General features: G+C 41.1%; 1 long non-coding RNA gene across 2 annotated transcripts in view; it reads left to right on the top strand.

Moving 5' to 3' along the window:
- The window catches only part of LOC310763904, a 41,850-nt gene extending 25,987 nt beyond the window's left edge, over nt 1–15,863 (top strand). For both annotated transcript variants that reach the window (XR_014548904.1, XR_014548905.1), the window contains 2 exons: nt 2,590–2,651; nt 15,419–15,863. This is a non-coding gene — a long non-coding RNA (uncharacterized lncRNA). The remainder of the gene's footprint in view (nt 1–2,589; nt 2,652–15,418) is intronic.
- The last annotated feature ends 396 nt before the right edge of the window (nt 15,864–16,259 follow it).

The following is a 16,259-nucleotide window of genomic DNA, read 5'->3' as shown; positions in this document are numbered from 1 at the left end:
AGCCACTTCACACTTCTGGCGGGGGTTACCTGTTATATTCCTTTCACCAACCCCCCCCCCAACAAATGCCCTGCATGAACTGAACTAGCACACGATGGAGAAAGTTTTATCATAGTTCCTCACCTTGGTGTGTTAATTTATTTACATCCAGGAATTATTTTTTATGACGGGGGAGTATTCAGAAACATGGCCTTACAGCTGCTGCTTTGAAGTGGTACAGTCAGCAATTCTCCCTGCTCAATTTACATTCTTATTTGTGAGGTTAGGTGTGTAGTGTATTTACAAAGTGTCTTAACCTTTTTCCTTTCTGAGGCTTCCGCTCATCTCAAGGTGGCTTACTTAAATTTAAATCACAATAAAGCCTATCGGTAAGATACAACAAAATACCAGGTTGTAGTTAAAAAAAGAAGTACTTTTTAAATAATTACTGATAGAAACGGTAGATGGCAAGCACTATCGTGGAATAGGCGTCCTATCTTATGCACAGCATATATTATCTGAAAAAGTACGGTTTTAGTTTATTATTTGCTTCCGATTGTCTGTTTTGCTCATATCCAAATAAAACTGAGTAGTCGGCTGATAAGACTGCAGCCCTACATCCACTTACCTAGAAACAGGCATACTGTATATGGGATTGTACTGTAAGGACGGGAGTGACCACTTGCTCAGAAGTTAGCTCCATTGAGATCAATGGGATTTGCTTTTCAATGTACTTGTATAGAATTGCCCTGTAAGGCATCAATTCTTTAATTCAGAGTGAATGGCATAGAACAAAATGGAACTTATTTGTGAATAGACATAGGTTTGTGCTGTATAAATTATATGATCAATTTTAATTGAGTGAAAACACTAGTTAGAATAGTGCTTCAATTTAAAGAAAAGAGTGAGAAAAGGAATATGAACATGGGATTAATTCATGGTGGAGAGCACTTTTGTCTTTTTTTTTCACCTGCTACCTATCTGCCTATCTTACTTGGAAGCAAAGCTTTCTCTTCTTTTTCTTTTTTAAATGTAGTATAACAAGCAAGGTAAGGTAAGGGAAAGGGTTTTGAAGGTGAACTTGTAGGAAACTATATATTTAAAAAAAAAAAAAAGCAGTGAAGCTTTTCACCCTTAAAGGTCAAATGAAGAATATAGGCAAAAATGGAGCTTTAGGATGTCTTGATATACTTGAAAAAGATTGGCGTAAAATTAGGAGAGAGCATAATGGTACGCCTGGCTCAAGATGGAGGAGACATTTTCCAACATTTTGAAGATGGTATTGCTAAGGGATCAACTGGTGCCTTGATCAAGCTGTGAAAAAGTTGCTCCTGCTGGGCTTGGTAGACACAGGAACAGATTGTCAGTAAAAGAAGAAAGTTAAATATCTGTGGACTGCTTTAGACATTATTTTCACAGCACGATTGCTGTCAGAATGAAGCACCACATGGATCCCTTGTGTGTTGGAAGCAATGGTTTGTATTCAATGTACATCCTACTCAGAGTAGACCCATTCAAGTTAATAGACATAACTAAATGACATTCTTTTCAGTGGGAATAATAATAATAATAATAATAATAATAATAATAATAATAATATGCCGCCCATCTGACTGGGCCACTCTGGGCGACTTCCAACAAATTTAAACATCAAACACAGTAAAACATCAAACATCAGGAACTTCCCTGTACCGTACAGGGCTGCCTTCAGATGTCTAATGAACCAGTCATCAGAAGTCCTGTACAAGGATTACCTCTTGTACTTTCTCTGCTCACCCCAAAAATGGCTCTGGGGAGGAGGTGGTCCAGAGAACCCCTAGAATAGCATGCAGCAGGAGGAGAGGGAGGATTGTTCCATGTGACAAACTGAAATGCTTATGCTTTGCGTCGTGCATCATTGAATTCCTCCCTCTACTTAGACCTTAGCTGAATAGAACCCCATATGTCCCCAGTACTGTGGTTCACACAGTTTCAACTACAGCAGCTAGTCACTCTATTTTCAGAGGAGGTAACTTTCTGGCATTCAAGAAACTGATTAAGCCATGTGGGGTGTCACTTCACACAAATACTGCCTGTGTTGAGCAGCATCGGTCTCATGGATGGGGAACCTATGTGCCTCCAAATATTGTTTGACTCCAATCCTCATCAACCCCAGACAGCATAGTTCAGTGTGATGGGACCTATAGTATAACAACATTTGAAAGTCCTATGTACTTCACCTCTTCAGTGGCTACCAAAACCACAAAATGAACTTTTAGACACAAAGAGGAAATATGTGCAAGCAGTGTTAAAAATGTGCTGCTTGTAGAAAGGTAGACTACATTTGAACCAGGAATCTCCTGATTCATGACTCCATATATATCTACAGTTTTATGTTATGTATATATTTGATTTTAGTTCAGCAGGAATATTTCTCTCCCTCCCCCCCCCCTCTCTCTATATATATAATGAAAAATATACGTAAAGGGTTGCAAATTAGTGGCCAAATAGTTTGGAAAACAGCATAGCTCAGGCTGTTAATGACAGTTTTATTGTACATCTCAAAAATAAACAGTAAGATTTTTGTAAACATTTGCCTTGCCCAAAGAATGATTCAGTTTTATCTTGTAGGTTGCAAAAGTACCTCCATGCTACCAACTACATCTGAATCTGAATCAAAGAGCTGTAATCAGGTCATGTTTTTTCCTAATGTAGAACTCATAATTTACTTTTGCAGTCAGCCAACGCAAGCTTATGTTGTGTAACATCCTGTTTTCAGATAAACAATTAAAGCAGGTCAATGTGTAGATTATTACTAGGATAGGAATGGATTATTTCAAGGGCAATGTTTGATACTCATAGCGCCAAATTCTAATGCAAACAAGCCCTTAAATCTTAATGTTTGAGAAGATAATGCATATCTCTCAGAAATGCTAAGTATCGTAATATTATTACAGTAACCTTTGCTTCCTTTCATATTCTTTCACATCACCTAGTATTGCCTAGTCTTGTTATATAATTCTTGCAAATGTTATTACTTAAAAATTATGCATTGGGCCATTTTACCAATCCAGTCTAATAAATAAATGCCATTTCCCCCTTTGTTCACTGGAGCAAATGCCTCTCTTCCCATATTTCTGTTTTGTGGAACTCCTACTCAGATCCAGTGTACCTGCCAAAACAGATTTCTAAACTGAAATGGATTCATAAATATTTGCAGAGTGTGTATATTGCTTTAGGACTAGGCTTATGTACTCAGTACTAGAATTGTATGAGTGATCCCTGTAGAGGATTTAGAATTATTGCATGCCCAGTGTCTGATAGTTCCAGCATATATTATATTTCATCTATGAGTTTGGCCTCATCATCAGCCTAACAAAGACCAACATCCTGGGTCAGGATGTCGTTGCCACTCCACACACCAGCATTGGTGACCATGTGCTTGAGTTGGTAGACGATTTTGTCAACCTGGATTCCATCATAACCAGCAACCTCTCCATTGACATTGAGTTGGACATGCTCAACACATAAGCCTGAACTAGACTCATTGGCAGGTTTTGAATAAACATTCACAAACTTTTTATTGATAATAATCAGCTAAATAGTTTGAGGATCTATACAACTTTGTAACATGCAGAAAACAGCAATCTCAGAGAAACCAAAGACTGGAACTGAGGGAAGGTGGGGGTGGGTGGGTTTTGTGTGGGAGGGTGCGGGGAGGGAGGAAATATAGGGGGAAAACAAGGGTGATATGTTTTTGGATAATATGTTTTGTTTAAATTTTGAATAAAAAAACTTACTTAAAAAACCCATAAGCCTGGTAAAGCTTCATCTTTGTATTAGAAAATGGCTCACCTCACCAAAATGCTAACATCTAACACAAAGATGAAGGTTTACCAGGATTATGTGTTGAGCATGCTGCTTTATGGAAGTGAGTCACGGGCAACTTACACATGACAGGAGCAATGCATCAATGCCTTCCATATGTGCTGTGTTAGGAAGATTTCGGGCATCACATGGCAGGACAGAGTCTCCAACAAAGACGCGCTTCCCCCAAGCCCATATTCCCAAAATGTTCGCACTTCTGTCTTAGAGATGTCCATTCTGGCTTGGAAGATGGCAGGGTCCCCAAGGACATGCTTTATGGAGAGCTGGTCTCAGGCACTAGGTCTGTTGGCAGACCAACTCTGTGCAGTGGCGTAGCGTGGGTTGTCAGCACCCGGGGCAAGGCAAGTAATTTGCGCCCCCAACCCGTGGATTTGCGCCCCCTAACCCTAACCCCCAGATGTTGCGCCCGGTGCGGCCGGGCCCCCCTGCACCCCCCACGCTACGCCACTGACTCTGTGTTACAAAGATGTCTGCAAATGTAACATGAAGGCTGGCAACATTAACCCTGCCATATGGGAATCCCTTGCAGATGATTGCAGTACTTGGAGACGGGCCGTCAGGTTGTGTATCCACAGCAGTGACGAGAGGAGGAATGACTGCTGGAAGGAGCACAGAGAGAAGAGATGCCATGGTGCACTTGTAGTAGTAGCAAAACTGGATTCTGTCATCTGCCCCACCTGCAATAAAGCCTATCTGTCCCATATCAGTCTCTACAGCCACAACAGGTGTTGTAACTTTCCAATGGTTTGCCTTTACCCCCGAAGGGGCATTGTTCCATTGTCTCCCGAGACAGGCGTGTGCCAAGAACAACAAGGGGGTCAGAGCTTCCATTCAGACATTATCAGCCATCCTTGAAAACTGCTCAGCCAACCATGGGTAGCTGCTCTAGAAATCTGCAGCTTGCCAATATGTAAGAACAGTAGCATCTGAACAACTGCCCACTGCTGCATAGTGTTATCTTTAGAAGAAGGCCCATGTGTGTCAAATATATCCTAAACACTTGGCACATTTGAAAAGTACACAGCCAAACACAGAAAGGACCAAAATATGGATAAATTTAAAAAAGGAAGGGAGTGGCTTTATCTACACATAATGCTAAATAAATCTATGGCTTTAGCCTTAGAGTGTATGAGAAAGTGAGAAATGAGTGGTGCACACAGAGAAAAATCAAAGGTGCTTTGTTCCTCTCCTATTTTTGTCTGTGGTTAGGCTTCAAGTTACTTTTGAACCTTTGCTTGTGGTTTGTCTTCCCCAAAGAACAAAACTTGAATGCCGGTCATGGTTTATTTGGATTAAGGCAAAAATGAAGCCAGCTTCAGTGTTCATTGTTCAGTGTTCAGATTAAACACTGAACCAAACCATGACTTAGCTCCTAGTAGCATGGCAACAGGAATGGGGGAGAAGCAAAGTGGCTGTGCTTTGCTCACTGTGCACTAGCATGCATTCTCATCCACACTAAGCCATAGTTTGGCATAGCGTTACATATGAACCAGGTCCCTGTCATCAATGATGTCTGGATTAGATTGGACAGTTCTAAACTTGGTTTATTGGGAGTTTGTTATGGGCAATTTCAGAAACAGATTAGTTCGATGTACTGCAATATCCTGCTACTCCCAGAATCAATGGTGCATTGCCAATGAATTTGATTGGCTGAAACCACAACTTATCCTTAGTAAATTTGTTTGTACTACAACATGCCACTGAGTCAACTTGTTCCTTTGGACTGGAAATGAATTACTTTAAATTGCATTTTTTAGCTTCCCAGAAACTGCTGAACTCAAACAATTACAACTGAGCTATATCCACTTTACTATAAGCTAGTGGGTTCCAATTCCTTTAAATCTAAGGGTGCTTTTCACAAGAAGTAAATCTTTTTTAAAAGTCACTAGTCTCTGTGTTAATAACATCCTCACTGATATTGCAAGTGTCCAAAAATGAAGTCTTTTTTCATTTCTTAGTACAGAAGAGTCTCATTTTTTTATGAGATGAACAAGGTATGATTGGCAACCAATAATTTTCATCTTTAATTTAAATTATTGCTTTCTATTACTCTTCCTTTCTGGAAAACTATCATTTGGATTTTTAAAAAAGCTTCCTATATTACATGCTGTATTAACCATTTTTCATAAGTTTTTTTAAAAGGTATTAGCGATAAAAAGGCATGCTTACATCCCTATTTTTACTTTATTTACTTAAAAGTAAAGCAAAATAATTTCAATAGAAGGAAGATCTAGGTCAGGGTTAGCTAACGTGGTGTCCTCTAGATGTTTTGACTACTATCAGGTCCAGCCATAATGGCCAATGGTAAGAGATTACGCGAGTCCAAATTATTTGGAAGACACCATCTTTGCTACCCCTGGTCTAGATGAATGTGCTGAATCTCACAACTTCATGACAGAACAACATGCTCTGTCTCTACCTTATATCTTCTCTTTGCTAATGAGGCCAAGAAGGCAAATTTGTGAGGAAATTTGTGGGTGAGGGGAGAGCTTTTACTCCTTCCTTTTGGCCATCACTTCCTCCTTCAACTCCCCTTGCAGAAACGTCCCCCAACATGGAAGTGTTTTAGACCCATGCTTCATTTACTTGTCACAGCACTCTCAGGTGTATTTAGGATCACTGCCTTTTTGGAATTAATCACCATGGAAATTACTGGTACTTATTTCTAAGTAAATTGAAGGGCTCACAGGTAATATTAAACCATGCATAACATTATTAGGATGAGTCACAGTACTTGTGTATTTCCCCATTCCCTTACCTCCTCTGCTGTGGCCATGAAGAGTGATCAGAAACTTGCAATACCATTTTAGATTAACAACAGTTTAGCATTATGGCTGAGCTCTAAACTGTGGTAAAGCTTGTTTCAGCAAACCATAGTTATGAATGAGCACAGTTTGTCGAAATTCAGATGATATATAGAACTGTGTTTGATTTAAATAGAGATGAAATCTTCTAAACTCCTAACGTCCATGCTTGGACGGCAGGCAGTGGAGTGTGTGATCTTAGGGCCCCCTCGCTTCATTCTTGTAGAATTAAATTATGCCTTGCCTAAACTATGGCTTAGCATTACATCTGAACCAGCCTAGTGTATTTACTATCAGAGCACCAGATTGTTTAAAATAGCACAACCAAACAAGGTACAAAATAATGTATTGTTGCAAGTGAATATTTTATTCAGCTTGGCTAAAATGGAAAATTGTATTTATACTTCTAGAAGCTGTGATATGGCTTTGTAATAATTATGTCAGATTATATGGAAATTTATGTCCATTGCAATTCGAGTGATTGATGTGAAATGTCAGTGAAGAACTTGTCTCATTGTGCTTTTCCATATTCCATGCTTCAAGATTAAGGGAAATGGAATGACTTTGTTAAGTAGTAAACTGATTTTTTTGACATTTAAAAAAATCTATATGGTTTCAAAACATTTAACACTTGAATAACTTGATGAATGTCTCTGAAAATCACTGGGAAGTGCACCTACCATTTTAATTTTGCTTCAGAATGAATTAGAGTCCTTAGCATTTCTCTAGGAGGTAAACAACTTTTCAGCAGATGTTTTTTGTTAAGGGAAGCAGCTCTTTGTATTGTGATATCTCAATTTCTGTCTTGCATCCAGGATTTTATATAATTCCATCTGTGGGAAAATACATTGGCTCTCTTCCTCTGTAGGTTATTATAAAAGTGAGGATTTTTGAAAACCCTTGAGTTTTCTGTCTATTGTGTTTGTTCGTAATCACACTAACACCTGTTTTATTACTGTTTGGCAACTGTGCTAAAAATGAATAGACACCCACGAATATAACTACAGTATGTTCACAATAAGCCCCTTGATATTTGACTCATTTTGCCCTGTTGATGCATTGAATAGCTGGGCTGTGCCATAATTGGCCAGGTTAAAAGGTGGCAACCCTACTGTGTATGCGTGTGTGATAAACGAGCACTGTGTGTGTCTGAAATATTTTGCAGCTTCTCCTTTGTTTAAGTTAACAATGTACCTTTCTAATATGTTGCCCTATTTTGTTTGCCACCTACTACTTCGGGTATCAGCCCTTTTCACACAGCTTGAAGTGAGTGCATGGAAAGAAGGGTGTTGGGATTGCACCTGCCAGCCCCACCCTTAGGTGGACCTAAAGGGACCCCTGACCATTAGGTCCAGTCGTGATCGACTCTGGGGTTGCGGCGCTCATCTTGCTTTAATGGCCAAGGGAGCCGGCGTACAGCTTCCGGGTCATGTGGCCAGCAAGCCGCTTCTGGAGAACCAGAGCAGTGCAAAGAAATGCCATTTACCTTCCCGCCGGAGCGGTACTTATTTATCTACTTGCACTTTGGTGTGCTTACGAACTGCTAGGTTGGCAGGAGCAGGGACCGAGCAACGGGAGCTCACCCTGTTGCGGGGATTCGAACCGCTGACCTTCTGATCAGCAAGTCCTAGTCTCTGTGGTTTAACCCACAGCGCCACCCGCGTCCCAGCCCCACCCTTAAGTACCATGTATTTTGTCTGTACAAGGGCTTGTACACCTGAAATCAGTAAGTTTTGTATGTGAGAGAACTCTACTTGTCATTTTTGCAGGGTGCAGTTTTTACCCTGCAGTCTACACTCATTAGGATGAATATGCACAGCAGTGTTGGATCGGCGGGGAAGTGGTTGCAGGGGCGACAAAAGGGGGCACATGCCTTAGGCGGCAGGTTTAGGTGGAGCAGCAAAATCAGAGGCTATTATTTGGATCTGTCCAATAGCCTTCACTTTTGGGTGTGCCTTTACGCCAAATTAACAACACTGCTACAGAGTCCCATTAAATGGGGTTTTGACAAGACCACTCCAAGGGTGAGGAAAGAAAAGAAAAGCCCGGTGGGTGACCTGTTCTGAAATATGTCCCCCACTTTAAAACAATAAGGCTGGCCCTTAAAGCCTCCAGGTGGTACATTTGTTGTCCTGCTGTCTGTGAGGTGTGGTGGTTCCCCCAGACTGCCAGATTTGCTGGGGACTTGTGAATAAAGTCTCTGCAATCCCAAGGAGAGATAAGAACCATTGTAGTCACCAGTGCTGTCTAGATGTCTGATCTCACAGAACCCAAACCAGGGCTATTTGAATTAGCCTTGGCAATATTTAGAACCAGATCCACCAACTGCTCATTTCCTCCTGCCTCTGAAGGCCTGTGTGGGTCCTGGATGGAGAAAGAGAGATGATTGCACAGATGATATCACAGTTCTTCCTCCTCTGTTTCTCCCTCCACCTTGTGTCCACCCAAATGAGCAGTGGTGCTGTCAAGGCAGGATTTTGGGGCAGATGTCGAGGGTTCCATTGAACAAGATGAACAGGACGCCCCCCAACACAGCAGGACTGCCTTACCAATGTTTTAAAGTAAACAAAGGAATATACTGTACACTGCCATCTAAAAGGTGTCAAGGGTGAAGGAGTAGGCAGATGTATAAGGTGGTGTGACTGGGGGTCTCCCAAGAGCAGGAGGCCTGCCTTGCCACATTCTGAAGTGAAATAATACACATTACTTTCTAAAGAGCTCCCACACACCTCACAAAGCTATGAAGTCCAAGTCACCTAAATGCACATTTTTAGGAACGAGGGGCAAAATTCAAAATCCCCATCTAGCATTACATTTAAAACAACACACTCCCAGCTGCTAGTAAACCAAGATACCAAGAATGACAACAATAAGCACAAATTGTGTTTGTGACCTATTTTTGGAAGGGCCCCCTTAGAAATTCCTTGGACAGCACACCACTTATCTTTTGGATTGAATGAGAAGGTCACCAGTGGTGAAATCATACAAATTCAAAACCCCACCTGGGTGAGGATGGCCCAGGAGTGTAAGACTGCCAACCGAAAATAGATCTCACACTCTCTTGCCCTTGTATTTTCTTCTTCCTTCATATGAATCAACCTCTTAGATAGCAGGAACAAGGTCATAACTTTTAAGCAGCTTAACCCCCCCCCCATATAATCCTGGTCCTATTTCAGATGAAAATGAGGGCACCACTAGATGCACCACTAGCACACAGAAGAATTTTCAATGAGACCATAGTGCACAGGAGCAGAGGTTTAGTTATTCCCTCCCCAGCTACAATTCCAACAAAAATCACAGCTCTTTTCTAGGGCCGATGACAGAGGAAGGGGGATCATCACTGGGAAATGGTTAAATTTCCCCAGCACACTGCAGACCAGATGAAATCAGCGTACTCTGTACCTACAATCTAACAAAACAAAAGAAAACACCTTGCTGTGCTTCCTGGTGATGCTTTTAGCATTTCATCTTGGTGGTTTCTGGACCAGCCATCAAACCGATTCAATTCATATTTAGAATCTGGGATATAGTTATCATAAGGCTTTGGTATGTACATATGGCGTCAACATGGCTTCGGCATTCTGTTGGTGGGACTGCCCCGAACATAACTCAAGTACAACGTTTTAATGCCTTTTGGTTTCAATACTAATTTCTGTTTTATTTTGAACAAGAAACAAATATTCTGAGATAGCAATGAATGCAATGTGACACTTCTTTGGGGGTTTTTGCTGAATATCCTGAAATATGTGTCTGACTATTGTAATTTCCTTTTGCTGAATTGAACTATTGATACTGGAAGCATGACCTCTTTTGTGACAGTAGATCTTGACTGAAGAATGCTCCATTACCTCATTTGCACAGCATGGAAAGAAGAAAAATTGGACTATTCATTGGCAGTCATGGTGAATGAGAACAGGAACTAAATACATCTGGGCATTGAATGTAGCTGAAATGTATGGTTTATGGGTTCAGACCAGGTCAACTCCCAAAAAGAGCAATATTTTCTCTGGAGAAGACAGGCATCCCAATCCACAAATGGTGTAAGCTTTCAATGCAAGGGGACTGTAGGGCAGGGAGCCAAGAGGAAAGTGAAGCCATTGAAGAGGACTGGGTGAGGAGCCATGGATGACAAAAGATGATTTAGTGCTACTGGATTCTGGCCTAACCAGTTTGTGAATTGCAATCTAATAGAGAGGTTTCCCTGAGCCAGGCTACAAAAAATATATATTGGGGGTTCCTTAAAACCTGACTCAAAGGAGAGCTGATCTTTATAAGTCCCAGCTGGATCAAAACTTGAGCCAGAGAAGAATGGTTGACTTTCTCAACCCATCAGTTCCCCCCTGTGGTACGTAATGGAGCAGTACTGCTTTCCAGCTCTTTAGCTACATGCAGGTAGAATGAGCCTCTTGCTACCTCTGAGAAAGGGGTCATTTTTTCAAGCCCTCAGTTTGACGAGGAAAAATCACCAGAGCTCTTCCATATCTTTTTCAGAAGAATTTGTGTAAATTCTGAATCAATGTAAGGAGAGCTTTGGAAAGCACACCCATCTTTAAAGTCTTCTCCTCGTGCTTTAATTCAATTTGACATTTGAATCCCTCCTAGAAATGTGTCCAGAAGGCAAGCCTTTCAAATCTGTTCAGCACAAGGGTCTTAAAAAAATCATTTGTAAGTTCATACATTAGTATAGCTCTTTTCAAACAGTAAAAAAAGAAGACTCATCACCATATCACATGTTTAATATCATGTTGGTTAGAATTGTTATAAAATTAGATATTCAATTATAATATAGAGAAAAAAGCATAAGGTTGGATATGACTGTGGTATTTTTTAAATCCAAAAATGAATGAACAGGATTATTTCTTTATGCATTTATCACTTTGTGGGCTATAATGACCTCCAGGTCCAACTATTAGTGACTACCAGTGGTGGGGTAGTGGTGCTTTCCTGGCCTCCCATTGTTGGCATTATGTGGCTAATAACAGGACCTCAATCTTTGATTCTTAAATACACGTGTGGGTGACTGTGTCTTCAAGTCTGAATTTCAGTGGTTTCTTTCAAATACATGTCTCTGTTGGCACACATCATCACGCTCTATGCATAGGTGAAGCATCAGTTTTGAGAAAAACATCACAGATAAAAACAAACAAGTATTATTTATCAGAATAAGCACTCTCACTATGGCCATTTGAGTCCATTTGATTGTCTGTTCTGCTTACTTATGTGAGACACATAGAAATAAATCTTGTTTTATCTCACTGGAAATACTTTGTTTTGGTAGGGAGGAGGAATAGGAAAAGGAAACAAAATTGTAATGAACAACAAATGCTGTTTTCTTGTCCAATCATAACACATTCTCATTCAGATTTCTGTACATAAAAATTACCTGTGTGTGACCTTCTCTTTAAATACAGTAATGTAGAAGATGGCACTATGCGATTAAAGTTTAAAATGTATATGTATTTATATTGGCTTTTGCCATACATCTGTATGAATGATTTTCTTTATCTGATAATAGCTACATTACCCATCTAATTACATCTCCCTCTCCCTCTTGTTTTTGATAAAAGAAGGCAGTTCTTAGACATTTCCATAACTGGATATTTAAAATTGAGGTTAGTGTTGTTTTTCATTGATATTGTCAAGTCGTTCAGTGTATTACAAAGAATAAAAGGAATGGTGTCCTTTTATTAAAGAACAAAGGCACCTTCACGTAACACCCACAAACCTGATCTCCACTATTATTCCACAATGGCATACATGAGCTGGCATTCTGTGGAAATTACTTCACCCTATAAAAGGAAAGCCATCTTGGATTTTGGGATGGTGAAGAGACAAATACAGTGGTACCTCGGGATGCGAACGGGATCCATTCCGGAGCCCCGTTCCCATCCAGAAGCAAACGTAACTAGCGATGGCACGTCTGTGCACACGCCCATCGCTTTGCGCCGCTTTGCGCATGTGCGTGACGTCATTTTGAGCATCTGCGCATGCGCGAGCGGCGAAACCCGGAAGTAACATGCTCCATTACTTCTGGGTTGCCGCGGAGTGCAACTCGAACGCACTCAACATGAAGCATATTCAGCCTGAGGTATGACTGTACTATGTTTCACAGTCAGTTCCTATGTAGTGGGAAATCTTGGTACAGAAGTCCTCCAGGCCACCAGCAGCACCTACGTGTTGGAAGCTGCATAAGCAATGCCAACCTTCCTGCACTCTTCTGCTGGCTGCTACTGATTTACCGTATTCCATAGGAAGTGCAGTGAGGGAAGAAGGGATTCCCAGGACCACTGCTTGAGTAGCACATTTAATCTCCATGGCTGCAGCTCAATGGAGATAACAAATTGTGTGCGCTTGTCCATCATTACAATTTCTTCTTCTTCACAGAACTCCTTAGACTACTTTGCAGAACAGGGGGACTGTGACGAAAATGGACTCTGTTTATTTGGATTCTGCTTTAATAGGAACTGTTGTTTATTATAAGGGAATGAATCTCCTACTTGGATGTTGGGGAATTATAGGTTTAATGTGCTATACCTGACCTACCCTGAGGCTCAGTTCCGAAGGCAGTAGAACTTCATGGCGGATGTGAGAATTGGCAGCTCTCTTGTCTGAGGGTGGTAAAATTAAAAGGCTCCTAGGCTTCCCGTCATCTGTAACCGCCAATTCTTTTCCTAGAATACTCTTTGAGAAATGCTGCTTTAGTTACTGATCCATAATGGAACCTTTCCTCTTATCTGATAACTGCAAAGTTTATTCAGGAGTCTGTGGCGAGGGATTTTATTGAAAGCTTTTTGAAAGTCTAAGTACACAGTGTAGACTGGATTAGAACTATCATATGCTTGTTGATGCTCTGCAAAGAATTCTAAAAGGTTAGTGAGGTAGGACTTACCCTTGTAGAAGCGAAGCTCTGTTTTAGCAAGACTATTTTTTTTCAAAAAAAGAAAATGCAACAGATATAAAGCTGTAAAGTAAATCAACGAATACTCCTCCTAAACAATTCAGTCACAACTGGAAAGTAAACAAACAGAAGTAAAGTAGAATCCAAACATGCACTGAACTAAAACATGAATGAATAAATGAAAGATTCATCTCATTTAAAGCACTTCCAATGAACATTTAAAGCACATGACATATCCCAAAGAATCCTGGGTATCAGACGTGCTGCCTTGCCCCCATGACTGTGGGTGCCTGGGGCTTGCTGACATCACCATGGCATGTGTGCATGCTGACATGACGTTGGCACACCCTGATATCACGCATGTGGCGGGAATGTGCGCACGCCTCCAAATAGAACCTTTGAGTGCCTTGGCCCTGAGTGCCCTGGCCCCTTCATAAAAAATTTGTGGGTGCCCGGGCACTCAGGGCCCTGCATAGTTGGCGCCTTTGCTGGGAATTGTAGTTTTCTCCTGACAGAGCTGCAGTCTCCAGCATCCTTCACAAACTACAGTCCCCAGGGTTCTTTGGGGGACATCATGTGCTTTAAATGTGATTTGGATATGCGTTAAATGTGTGGTGTAGACCTGCTGCTAATCACAGTTAAAAATTGCATTAACCATAAATCTTACAGTAAAGCAGGCATGGGGAATCCCTGGCCCACAGACCCAATTAGGCCTTGTCAGGGCCCAGTTGTGGCTTGCAAGGCCATTTCCCCAAGGCTACACCCACCTTCTCCACACCTCGCAGCATATAGTCTCTTGAATCCTTCATCCTGCCATTTCTTCCTATCTTTCAGAGTAATCAGGGCTTGTTCTTCATTATGCCTGACAATTCCATCTTTAACAATGCTTTCCACAAGTTTCCCAAGAACAGATGTTAACCTAACAGCCATGTAATTTCCCAGATCCTCCCAGGGTCCCTTTTTGAGAAAAACTGTGTTGCATTGGCCACATTCCTGTCCTCAGGAATGGTTGATTGAGTAGTTATTAGTAGCTCCACAGGACTTGAAATACTGGATAATATTGCGTGTGTGATCCCATTTCCTCAAACACATATGCAACAGAAAGGAAACAGATGTCATCCGTTTACAAATGCCAAATTGTGCAACACCACATGTATCCATAATGCAAGAGGTTTTGAAATAGCATGAATACACTGCTAAAGCAAGCTGATCATATGAAAACCCAAGTTTTAAACTCTATAATGGGATTGGCCAGCCTTTTTCCCTGACAGGGGGAATCTATATTGGTGCCTATATTGGCTGGAGCCAGAGCCTAAGTCAAAAGTGTTCTGGATTGCTCCTTTTGTGGTGGAATTACACTGAAAGGAGAGCACCATAGTTTTGTTGTTGAGAAATGACAAAAATTGTGAGAGGGACAAAACTCTTGGACATAAAAAGCCCTGGAAAATGCTATAATATAAGAAAGCTTCAGCCTCCTCATGGACCATCTAGCCTAATGGATCACTGCAACTCATGAGGCTGTCTCCATGTAAGGCATCTTCACAAAGATTAAAGCAGCTCGCTGAGTCACTTGAGAATGAAAACGTTAAACTTACATTGTCCAGAAATGCTCATGTAAATTTAAAAATGTCCCCCACATTCTGTCAAACAATAACAATCAGATGATAACATAAATAACAAAAGAAAAGCTTCATGTATGAAATCATGTACAGTCCCACATCACCAGTGGCAGCTGTGGGATATTCCCTTCTACATAATGAGGACTTCCTCACTCAATTAGGTAGATAAGTTGAATTTTTGTAGAAACGTAAGACTCTGTCTTTTTAAAAATAGTTTTTGTTTTTTATTCTTTTGGGTGGGCATATTTCAGTCAACCAGATGTCAGTGCAAAAGAGGTTCACTTCGAATTTAAAGAATCTGAGCCCAGGAATTTCTGTTTTAAGTACCAGAATGGAACTTCTGCATAACAATCCACTCCGGGTCGTCGTCCCCCCCCCCACTACTTTCTTCATATCAGCAGTATAATTTTGGGGTAGGGTGGGAGTGTTGTAATTGTTGGGATTGTTTAAAAAAACTGGGAGTTGGAAATCCTTGTTGATCTACTTCAAATCACCCCAAGATCTACCAGTAGATACTGATCTACCTTCTGGCCACCCTTGCATCAAGAGGGCAAATTATAACAATACCGAACACATTTCATTAGTAATATGTCATACCTCTAGCAGTCCCCGAAGCTGAGCTCCTTCCTGAAGTGCAAATTTATTGCTATGAGCTTCTTTAGGGCCGGGCCCAAGGAGTATTTTCCCACATACATTACATAGTAAAATAAATTATGAAAAACATACCGTTTATCGTTTCTTGAAATTTCATTCTGAGAAAGTAAATACCGTATTGACCCGAATATAAGCCACACTTTTTTCCAAATTCAGGCTGTGAAAAGTTAAAGTGTGGCTTATATTCGCGACCTTACCATGCCCCACCCCCAAGGAAGCAGCCCAGGAGCACAGGGCAATGGTGTGCAGCCTGCCCAGCACTCCCAAGTCTCCCCCGGCGCCGGTTTGGGGAGGTAGTGCCTGGAGTGCCATAGTGCTGGGAGGCGGGCTGCACCCACAAATAAGCCTTGAATTTTAAAGACGTGGCTTATTTGCAGGTGTGTCTTATATTTGGGGCAATACGGTAGATTCAGAAATTGTGTCAGATCTCACCTGTGG

This window comes from Podarcis filfolensis (genome assembly GCF_964270895.1).
Source record: "Podarcis filfolensis genome assembly, chromosome: 5".
Lineage (NCBI taxonomy): Eukaryota > Metazoa > Chordata > Lepidosauria > Squamata > Lacertidae > Podarcis > Podarcis filfolensis.
This window is presented reverse-complemented; position numbering and strand designations above follow the sequence as displayed.